This window comes from Lactuca virosa, chromosome 4, assembly GCF_052849685.1.
Source record: "Lactuca virosa cultivar CGN04683 chromosome 4, Lactuca_virosa_CGN04683_v6, whole genome shotgun sequence".
Taxonomy (NCBI): Eukaryota; Viridiplantae; Streptophyta; class Magnoliopsida; order Asterales; family Asteraceae; genus Lactuca; species Lactuca virosa.
This window is the reverse complement of record NC_136429.1, coordinates 78,468,104-78,479,535: the sequence shown is the minus strand read 5'-3', so window position 1 is coordinate 78,479,535 and position 11,432 is coordinate 78,468,104.

Here is an 11,432-nt window from a genome sequence, read left to right as displayed (position 1 = left end):
AGCCCTTTTGGAAATCAGCTCCCTCTCTCGGAAGACTGCCCTTCGAGCAACATACATTTTGTTCTCATAAGGATTGTTAAACAATTATCCAAAATGATTGATAGGTTCTCCAACGAGATAACACATCTCTATTCAATGTCCCAGATTGTCGAGCGCTTCAACGACGAGCGTAAGCCTCATAATCGTAGACTTACATATATGGAAGTGAGGATAGAATCCCACTTCACATATCATAGAGTGTTTCAGGAACCTACTTAGTTGGCACAAGACCAAAGGACTTCTTGTAACACTATTCATGGTACAATCCACGATTTGTTAGCAAATACAGTGCGACTCATCTAGTACAAAATCAATGAACGATTTGTTTCTCTATCCAACTAACACTTCCTAGTTGCAGTGTTTTGGGAGGAGACAGATCATGAAACTTTTTCACAATTACTTAGATGATCGATAAAGTTTGCACTGAGATTCTCACTATGAGTGTCTCATCCTATTGCCCAATTGATTCTCAACTTCACTTTATGAGAGCTCTGAACACTTGAAAGGTTTCAGACTCACATTCATACGAAGTTGGTATCACCATGTATTGCGATTAATCTGAACGGTCCATTAGTGTAAACTAATTCCAACAGATACTCACATCAACCAGTGAAACATTCATCATCTATCTTGATAAACAAGATTTGCATTTATCATGAGACTCGAGGTCAAATGATATCCAAAATCCGATCCAACTGGATACTTGGTAATGCATTTCTCGTTTATGTATCCAAGACTATGATTCCACAAATACATTTCACCCAAAATTTGGATGTATTTGAATCAGTACATATTGTGGTCATTCTGAACGATCCATTAGTTGAACTAACATCAACAAATATTCACAATAATACACCTTATTTAAATGTTCGAATCAATTTTGAACGATTGCTACTATACTAGCTTCATAGATTTCATGACTTTCTTTTAACATGTTAGAATGCTCTACATTTAAATAAGTCAAAACTATCTCATGAATTATAGTATAAAAAATTTTAGTTATATTACCATAGACTAAACTCTTGAGGAGAATTGTCATTTGATCCCATGAATGTAGCAAGGGCTTGGCATTCATGATCAAATTATCTTCTCCATGTTCTAGTCTTCTTACTTCATTTTAGTAACTGCACATTCTTGCAAATGTCAGTACTAATCCTCAGTAAAATACTCAAGGTTTAGAAGTAATGTTTTGATGGCATTATAAATTCATATATTTTTTTGAATAACAAACATGAAAGAACTAGTTATCTTTTGATCCAATGGAAAGTAGCACGGGCTCGTGATCCATGATCAAATTTAACTTCTTCATGTTCCAGTCCTTTCACCTCAAATATACATTTGGGCAAGTTTGATTTCTTAGTCCTTTTCTTGTTATGGAAACGAGCAACTATCAGAACATGTCTTAAAATAAGCCTTCCTTTGTCCTAGGTATTAGGGCCTAGATTAGGTATACCCACACTAATCGCCTTTTAAACCGTGTGCAATTGGCTTTCTTCTTCTTGACACTTCTATTAATGATAGTAAAATATGGGAGTGTTTTGAAGTTTGAGTTTCTATGACTGCCATGTTAATTCCAAAAGGAAACTTTAACATGCTCCACAACTCCTTCATGGTCATTCCAAGTTGTTCATATCAAAATCAAAATGAATTGATTATATGTACATGTCAGCTAGTCGATTAATCCTAGTCAACTCCTAACTCAAGGAAATTCCATTTTACTTCAATATGTCATTTTACAACGTACATTTGACAATTGCTCTTTCTAACACTTTAGAATGCAATGTTTGAAGTAACCAAGGAATAGCTTTAACAAACGCATGATCTTTCTTTTCGTTTATGAGAACTACTCCCAAACTACGAATTTGACAAGATTGATCATCCTCATAGCTAATCCTTTCAAAGGTTTTATAGCAGTAGATTTTAGTGGATAAGGTTATAGACATCATTCAATAACAAATTCCATTATAGTTTGTTTTACTTATCCTTAGAAAATAATCACCCTAAATAAAATTATTTTATAAGGCTAGGATCCATATTTGGCTCCATGATGTGTAAAGGGATGCCGTAAACACACCATAAAGTTATTTAGGTAGGCAAAGCCCTTTGCCAATTTCGATCACCACGAAATTCCTAGATCTTTGAGATTCATTGACTATCAATGGCATGTTAATCTCGAATTATGTTCATCTCAAATTCAATGACGGGGTCGCCACGGATCATTGAACAGATGGTGAATCGACCATACAAAACCGCATGGTCCCCGGCTCAAGTTACGCTTGAGATTCGCGAGTTCCACATCATTCTCTACTTATACTCTCCAATTGACGTGCCGGTTAACCACGCGAGCTCCATCAACAAGTTATAAAGAGAATGTGCAACTTTTATGGATAACATAAAATTCACATTAAATAGATTGAGAATTAACCTTGCAAAATCGCATGGTCCCCGACTCTTGCGAGTTCCATATCATTCTCAACTATACCCTATATTGATGTGTCGGTTAACCACACGAGCTCCATCAACAGAATATAAAGAGAATGTGCAATTTTCATGGATAATATAAACTCACATTCTATTAATAAAACGGGATTTTGTTTTATACTTGTATTTAAAATACTTTTAGATTGACCATTATCACTATCAAACCCTTTCGGTAACTCCATTCACAAAATGCAATTGGGCGGTGAGGGTGGTAAGCGCGAAGCATATTAAAAACCGACATCATTAGGAATCAAAGAGACCTCCTTAAACCCCTACATTAGAACGGCTGAGCCTAGTCGATGTAAGACTGACAATGTCAATATTTAAACACGCGAGGGCGCATGTTGTAACTTTCTTATACATATAATAGACACAATTCTAATATATATAAATATAAGGGGTAAATTTAAAACTCTTTAAATTTAGTTGTCTATTATTAATTCTAATTAATTGCGAGGACGCAATGTAACAATTAATAAAGCAGAAGGGGGTAATATTCAAATTTATAAATCTCTTTTATAAATAATATTAAATATTTAAATTCACTATTTAAATAATAGATAAATATTCAAATTCAAATAAACACATAAATATTCAAATTCAAATAAACATATTTAAACAATATTTATCTATTAATAAATATTCAAATTCAAATAAACACATAAATATTCAAATTCAAATAAACATATTTAAACAATATTTATCTATTAATAAATATTCAAATTCAAATAAAACATTTAAATAACATTTATCAATTTCCAGATTTAAAACATTTTAAAATTTGGTAATTATCCATATTTGATAAAGCTTTATATTTGAAAAATGGAAAAAATCTGAAAACCCTAATTCTGCTGAGCTCACGTCGTGAGCTCTAAGCTCTCACGTCGTGAGCTGCGACTAAGGTATTATCAATTACGAATTTTTCAATAATCCTTCTACCATTCAATTTCAAACAAAGTTTTACAGAAAACATGGATCTAGGGTGAACATAACCATGAACCAATGGCTCTGATACCACTGTTGGTTTTTCTATGCATCAAATACACTCTAAAACTAGGCAGCGGAAAAATCGAAACAACGATATACCTAAGTGTACATGCATCCTATGGATCTATGGCTTCATGCTAATTATATCAACACTAGAAAACTAAAACATAAGTAAGAAAACATACCTCTTATGATGCCCTTTATCTCCATGCTTGAGATCTTGAACCTCCATGAAGTTGCTTGGATGAAAGGACCCAAACCAGAATCCCTCTAATGGTATCACACCCAATGACACCAAAGAGTGGAACAAAAATAACTAGGAGAAGGGTCAATTTCACAAACCCAAAGGGGTTAGAAATCGTCCCTAAGAGGGGAAGGAAGAAGGGTTGGCGAATACTCAAGCCAAGGTGCAAGGAGGAATGAAATCCCTAAGGCCCTATTTATAGCCTTGGATGCCTCCTAGGGTTTTGTACTCCTTCCCATGTGGGATGGAGGCATAACCACGAAATTTCACTCCTTTCCCATGTGGGATGGAGTGATTTTCATCCAACCCTAATTCCATAAGGTTTTGGAACATTCCTGATTAACCAACTATCGATTAATGAACATTCAACCTTTTAATTAATTAAACTGTTAATTAATTCCCATAATATACTTCCAAAATATATTTCCAATTAGTTTCTAATTAATTATTAACCATAATAATGAATAAACCAATTTCTCCTTTATTTATTCTACTCAATTTGGGTCTTGAGGGCAACCCAAAAGGACCCTGCTATTATTAGAAATATGACCAATAGTTAATGACATTGGACACTATTCCAACAGAAATGAGTCCTTAGCTCTGGATCTTCAACCTTCCTTCTACAACTCCAAGCCTTTTCTTCCTTCTTCTATCCTTAAATCACAACAATGACAAATAAATAGCTCAAGATCACTCAAGGTTGATTAGGTTTTCGAGATTAGTGTTTGGAGGTGATGGAGGCTGGGATGGAGGCCAGATATGATGCTTAAATATGGTGCAAGCCTTAAAGATTAGGGTTTCATCCAACCTGTCCTATTCGTCGAGTCAGGTCTTCGACTCGTCGAGTAGCTCACCTAAAACCCGCACATATACTGCCTTCTACTCGACGAGTTAGGGCCACCAACTCGTCGAATAGCCCTTCCAAAATAAATAAATAAATGAATTAAGTGCATACCAGGAACCAGGCGTTACAATTCTCCCCCACGTGTCTTAGACTTCGTCCTCGAAGTTTGCTGCATGTTAAAACAACTCTTGGTAGTGCTCCCTCATCTCCTCCTCGGGCTCCCAAGTCCACTCCGAACCCTTGTGGTGCTGACATTGCACCTTTACCAGCTCCACTCTCTTATTCCTCAAATCCTTCGACTTCCTGTCAAGGATAGCTACAGGTCGCTCGATGTAGTTCAGGCTGTCATCAACCTGAATATCCTCCAGGGGTACCACTGCTGAATAATCCACTAAGCACTTTCTCAACTTAGAAACATGGAAGGTGCTGTGGATATGGCTGAGCTCTGCTGGAAGATCTAATCGGTAAGCAACCCGACCCACCCGAGCCAAAACCCTAAATGGACCGATGTACCTAGGGACTAACTTGCCCTGTTTCCGAAACCGAATGACACCCTTCCAAGGTGACACCTTCAGGAGGACCATGTCGCCCACCTGGAACTCTATGTCTGAACGCCTCTTGTCGGCGTAGCTCTTCTGCCGACTCTGAGCAGTCTGAAGCCTGCTCCGGACCTGCTGGATCCTCTCTGTAGTGTTGAGTACTACTTCAGTACTCCCCATGCCTCTTTGACCGACCTCACCCCAACAGATTGGGGTCCTACACTTCCTCCCATAGAGCATCTCAAAGGGAGGTCGGTCTATGCTAGCGTGGTAACTGTTGTTATACGAAAATTCCGCTAACGGAAGATACGTATCCCAACTGCCACCGAAATCCAAAACACATGCACGTAGCATGTCCTCGAGAGTCTGTATCGTCCTCTCGCTATGTCCGTCTGTCTGAGGGTGGAAAGTGGTGCTGAAGTGGAGACGAGTACCCATATCCTCATGAAACCGCTTCCAAAATCTGGAAGTGAAACGGACATCTCGGTCTGATACCACCGAAACAGGCACCCCATGTCGTGCCACTATCTCACGTACATAAATCTCGGCCAACTTCTCGGCCGATATGTTCTCATGGATCAAGATAAAATGAGCGCTCTTGGTCAACCGATCCACGATGACCCATATCGAATCTACTCCACGTGCGGTCCTGGGAAGCTTGGTAATGAAATCCATGGTGATATCCTCCCATTTCCACACGGTAATGTCTAGCGGCTGCATCTTGTCGTGTGGTCTCTGGTGCTCAGCCTTGACATTTCTGTAGTTCAAGCACCTCTCCACATACCATGCTATGTCCCGTTTCATGCAGGGCCACCAGTAATCAGGGCGAAGATCTCGGTACATCTTCGTCGCCTTAGGATGGATGGAGAACCTCGACTTATGGGCCTCATCCATCAGAACCTGTTGTACTCCGCCCCAGTACGGAACCCAGACCCTCCCATGCAGGGTCAGCAATCATCGACTGTCATAATCAAAAGAGGCCACCCGACCCACAATCCTCTCGCACTTCTGGCGCTCTTCCTTCAGGCCCTCAACATGCGCATCTCTAATCTGCTCCAACAGTGGAGTGATCATTGTCATCCTCAAACATATGTCTCTAATCGGAGCCGCTACCACCTTGCGGTTCAGGGCGTCGACCACCAGATTGGCATTGCCTAGGTGATAAAGGATCTCACAGTCATAATCCTTTACCACATCTAACCACCGACGCTGCCTCATGTTCAAATTCGGCTGATCCATGAGGTACCTCAAACTCTTGTGATCCGTGTAGATGGTACAACGGACCCCGTAGAGGTAATGCCGCCAAATCTTGTGGGCGAACACCACAACCCCCAACTCTAAATCATGCTTCAGATAGTTAGCCTCGTGAGGCTTCAGCAGCCTCGATGCATAAGCTATCACATGAACCCTCTGCATCAGAACTGCACCCATACTCGTAATCGACGCGTCACAGTACACCACGAAGTCATCTACTCCCTCGGGCAGAGTCAAAATCGGTGCCTCGCACAATCGCTGTTTGAGAGTCTCGAAGGCTGCCTGCTGCCCAGGCCCCCATCGGAATGTCACCGACTTCTTGGTCAGTCGGGTCAAGGGAACGGCGATCTTGGAGAAATCCTGGATGAATCTCCTGTAATAACCCGCTAGACCAAGAAAACTCTAAATCTCAGTTGGAGACCTCGGAACCTCCCACTGCATCACAGCCTCTATCTTAGCCAGATCGATCAGAATACCCTTCTGGTTGACGAGATGCTATCACACCCCCAAACCGGAACGGCGGAAACGTTCGGGGGGGGGGGGGGTGGAGGACGTCATGTCAAGTATCACAACACATTCATCATAGTAATCAAAGTAACAACAACCATTGTATTAATAAGATAATATTTAGATTGTGTTCAAAACATTACTTGAAATACATGAAAAGTACAACAAAAGATAAGACGTAAAGCTTCGTCTTCGCAACTCCTGGGAGAGAGTACCTGTCTACTTACGACCCTGAGAATACAAGTGGTTTGAAAAAGTGTCAACATTAAAGTTGGTGAGTTCATAAGTATTTTTGTTATAAAAAGTATATCCTTTATTGTTTTGAAAAGTTCGCCAATTCCTCCAGAAAATCCTATATTTTCTATTGTATATGAATGATAAGTAAAACAACTCATGATTGTTCCTTCTACGAGTACTTAGTAAATACAAGTCATATACATTTAGATCGAATAGATAGTCGATTGTGAGGTTCTGCCCTAAGCCCACAACCAAACAAGGAACACGAAATGAGGCGGAATCCACACATCCCATTATCTGTCAGGTCTTCATGTATATAACCCTGATGTATTTACTAAGTATATTAAGTTTAATGATCGTTTAATTTAAAAACGTTCCCTTAAGAAAATCCTATATTTTCTTAATAAGTAAAATGATTGTATTTAATCCTTCTGTAATCATTCAGTGAATACTAATTATATATAATACAGATCGATTAGACAGTTGAATGTGTGAATCTGCCTAACGTATTCACCACATGCTTACGGAGTTAACTGTAATAGTTCTTTTGTATTTGATGAAAATATTCCTTAAGAAAATCATATATTTTCCTTAGTAAAATGGTAACCACAATAGTTCCTTCTATAATCACTTAGTTTATACTAGCTATATATAATCTAATATCGAACGGATAGTTAAATGTGTGAATCTGCCCTAAGCCCACAACCAAACAAGGAACAGGAAATGAGGCGGAAGTCACACATTCAAATGTCTGCCAGATCTTTATTATATATAATCCTAATGTATTGATCAAGTAATTACATAATTAACATTTACGAATCTCTGGTAAAATGGTAACCACAATAGTTCCTTCTATAATTACTTAGTTTATACTGACTATATATAACCTAATATCGAACGGATAATTGAATGTGTGAATCTGCCCTAAGCCCACAACCAAACAAGGAACAGGAAATGAGGCGGAAGTCACACATTCCACTGCCTATCAGATACTATTTATATATAATTTGAATGTATAAACTAAGGAGTTATAGAATTAACCATAAAGGTCCCTTATGTAATATTAGTTTAATAAGAAGTATTAAACATTTTTTAAATAAGTTTCTAGTTTCACTAACTCTATTGTGAAACATTGATTTCAGAAAGTTCTATCGAAAACTGTTTATCTTCAAAAATAACGATGTAAACCATAGAAAATCCTATATTTTCTATAAAACCGATTTGTAGTCTTAAACGTTCCAAGACCGAGAAGCACAAGTATAATTACTGTACTTAGCTTAATGATACTCAGTTTTGTTTATCAGTAATCCTATCTGAACATGTAATTACCCTGAAAGCTCGACGTGATGATACTACCCTCCTATGATCACTTAGTACACACGAGTTGTATAATACCGAGATCGGATAGACAGTTGAATGGGTGAATCTGCCCTAAGCCCACAACCAAAAAAGGAACAGGAAATGAGGCAGAAGTCACACATTCCACTGTCTATCGGACTTCAATTTTATCTAACCTTATTGTATATACCGAGAGATCATATAGTTAGTATCCCTTGAGACGGTTGATGTAAAAGTATATTACTACGTAAATATATCGTTATGTTCTCTTTGTGAGGTCTTATAACTATACTAATATGACGGATACCTTGATATGACTTGAATGGTTGTCAATATCGAAAAATGACGTTTGTCACCCGTTAACTTGCCGGTTAAACAGGGTGTAGATCTATACACAAACTCACGCTCTCCCTACAAGAGACTCTGGTTCATAAGACTGGACTTCTCTTGGTACTTAGGTAAGTACTCAGAGACGAGACTCACAATTTGATTAACGATTTTACAAGTAATACAGTGAAAACCTTTTTATAATTAACAAGTAATTTTGTGAAAAGATTTCCTTTCGTTTCATAAAACATGCTTATAAGTTCGTTTCCCTATTTTAACCTGAACTATACAAAATAGTTTCTATAATCCATAACTATGCCTATTATAGTTTACAAGTTGGTTTCCCTGTTTTAACAAGTTTCAAGTTCAAACACATTTAAATGATATAAAAACATAATAAATAAATCATGTTTTTAAACACAAGCAATCTTGTGTTTTACTTGTATCCCCCCCCTAAAATATTTTAAAATGCTTGAAAATATGGGGGTATGAACCCACCTTATTTGTGGGATTCAATAGAAGATTTAGTATAGATTTGTAAGTTTCCCGAGTGAAATCCCGAAGCACAAACGAGTCCAAAAGAGTGTTAGAAACAAGTTTGAAGGCTGAAATGGAGTTCACGGCCACCTGGAGGTGTTCACGGCCCAAGAACACCAAGTGTTCTTGAGTTTACGGCCAGGTGGAGGTGTTTACGGCCAGCTGTTCTTGAAGGATGATGAAGATTCAAGTGTTTTAGGCTGGAGATTTGTGTGTGTTCTTGGTGTCTTTGAAGAATTGAAGAACACTTTGAAGATCCAAAGAATAATCTAAGAAGATTTGAAGGTTTGGAAGATGATACTTGAGAGAGAATTGGGAGGATCACGGCTGGAAGATGAGAAATGAGGGAAAATGGCTAACACTCGTATATATATGCAAGGGTTTACGGCCGATGGGTTTACGGTCCGAAGTTGGCAAGTCGTTTATGGCCGGAGCCTCGTTTACGGCCGAAGCCTCGTTTACGGTTAGAGCTTCGTTTACGGTCGAATCCTCGTTTACGGTTAGAAGTTGTTTGCGGCCATGCGAAGCTTCTCAATTTCTTTTGCTTTTTCTCTTCCAAACTATAACATACTTAGTTATCTAGGTTCCAACACTTATAACCCATCTAATTCTAAGAATCATGGAAGGAATAAGTTTGACCAAAGAGAAATTTTATAAGAATAAAATATTCGGGTTGTCACAGATGCCCTAGAAACTGCACCTCGCGCAACCAGAACTCACACTTGGAGAACTTTACGAAAAGTCTCTCCCTCCTCAGTGTCTTCAGCACCTCCTTCATGTGCTCCTCATGCTACTCCTGAGTCTTCGAATAAACCAATATATCATCGATGAAAACTATCACAGTCCGATCCAGCATCGGTCTACACACTCGGTTCATGAGATCCATGAACGCGGCTGGAGCATTGGTGAGCCCAAACGACATCACCACAAACTCGTAATGACCATAGCGAGTCCTAAATGCCGTCTTTTGGACATCCTCGTCCCTGACTCGCATCTGGTGAAAACCTGACCGTAGATCAATCTTGGAGAACCAATATGTTCCCTGCAGCTGATCAAACAAATCATCTATCCTCGGGAGTGGGTAACGGTTCTTTACTGTTACCTTGTTCAGCTCCCGGTAATCAATACACATGCGATGTGACATGTCCTTCTTCTTCACAAACAGGATCGGGGCTCCCCATGGCGAACTGCTCGGTCTGATGAATCCCTTGTCTAGCAGCTCCTGTAGCTGCGTAGACAACTCCTGCATCTCGGGAGGAGCCAACCGATACGGTGCCTTGGCTATCGGAGCCGCACCAGGGACTAGGTCAATCCTGAACTCGACCTGTCTCTCCGGAGGTACCCCAGTCAGACCCTCCGGGAATATGTCCGGGTACTCTCACACTACCGGTACATCATCCGCTATCGCCTTACCCTTATACCGGGTATCCATAACATAGGCGATATAACCTACACACCCCTGCTGAAGGTAGCGCCTAGCTCTCGCTGCTGAGCATAAATTCAACCCATGCTACGGCCTCTCGACCTGAATCACTAACCCTCCCCCACTAGGAGTCCGGATCCTCACTAGTTGTTGCTCGCAGTCAATCACTACCCCATTGGGGTTCAACCAGTCCATACAAACTATAACCTTATTCCCTCTCAGGGGAATAGGGACTAGATCCACTGAAAATTTCTGATCAAACAACTGTAGCGTACATCCGTGGTAAACCCTGGCGACCCGTACTGTCCTATCATGTGCTATCTCGACATCCAATGGACACTCTAGCTCCCCTGGAGCTCCAATGAATCGCTTGCTAAGTGCGAGCGACACAAAAGATCGGGTAGCCCCCGAATCAAACAGTACCAAAGCATATATACCGTTCACTAGGAACAATCCTATAATAAAACACATAAACATGAGTGACAATCAATATAAATAAAGAGATAAGGAGAGAATACATACCAGTCACAACATCGGGAGCCGCACGTGCCTCTTCAGCTGTAAGCTGAAAAGCTCTGCTCCTCGTTGTGGGCGCCTCCGCCCGGCCCTGACGGCCATCTGTAATCCTCAATGTGGAAGGAGCGGGTGCCGCCACCTGTCCTGTCGCTGCCAGAC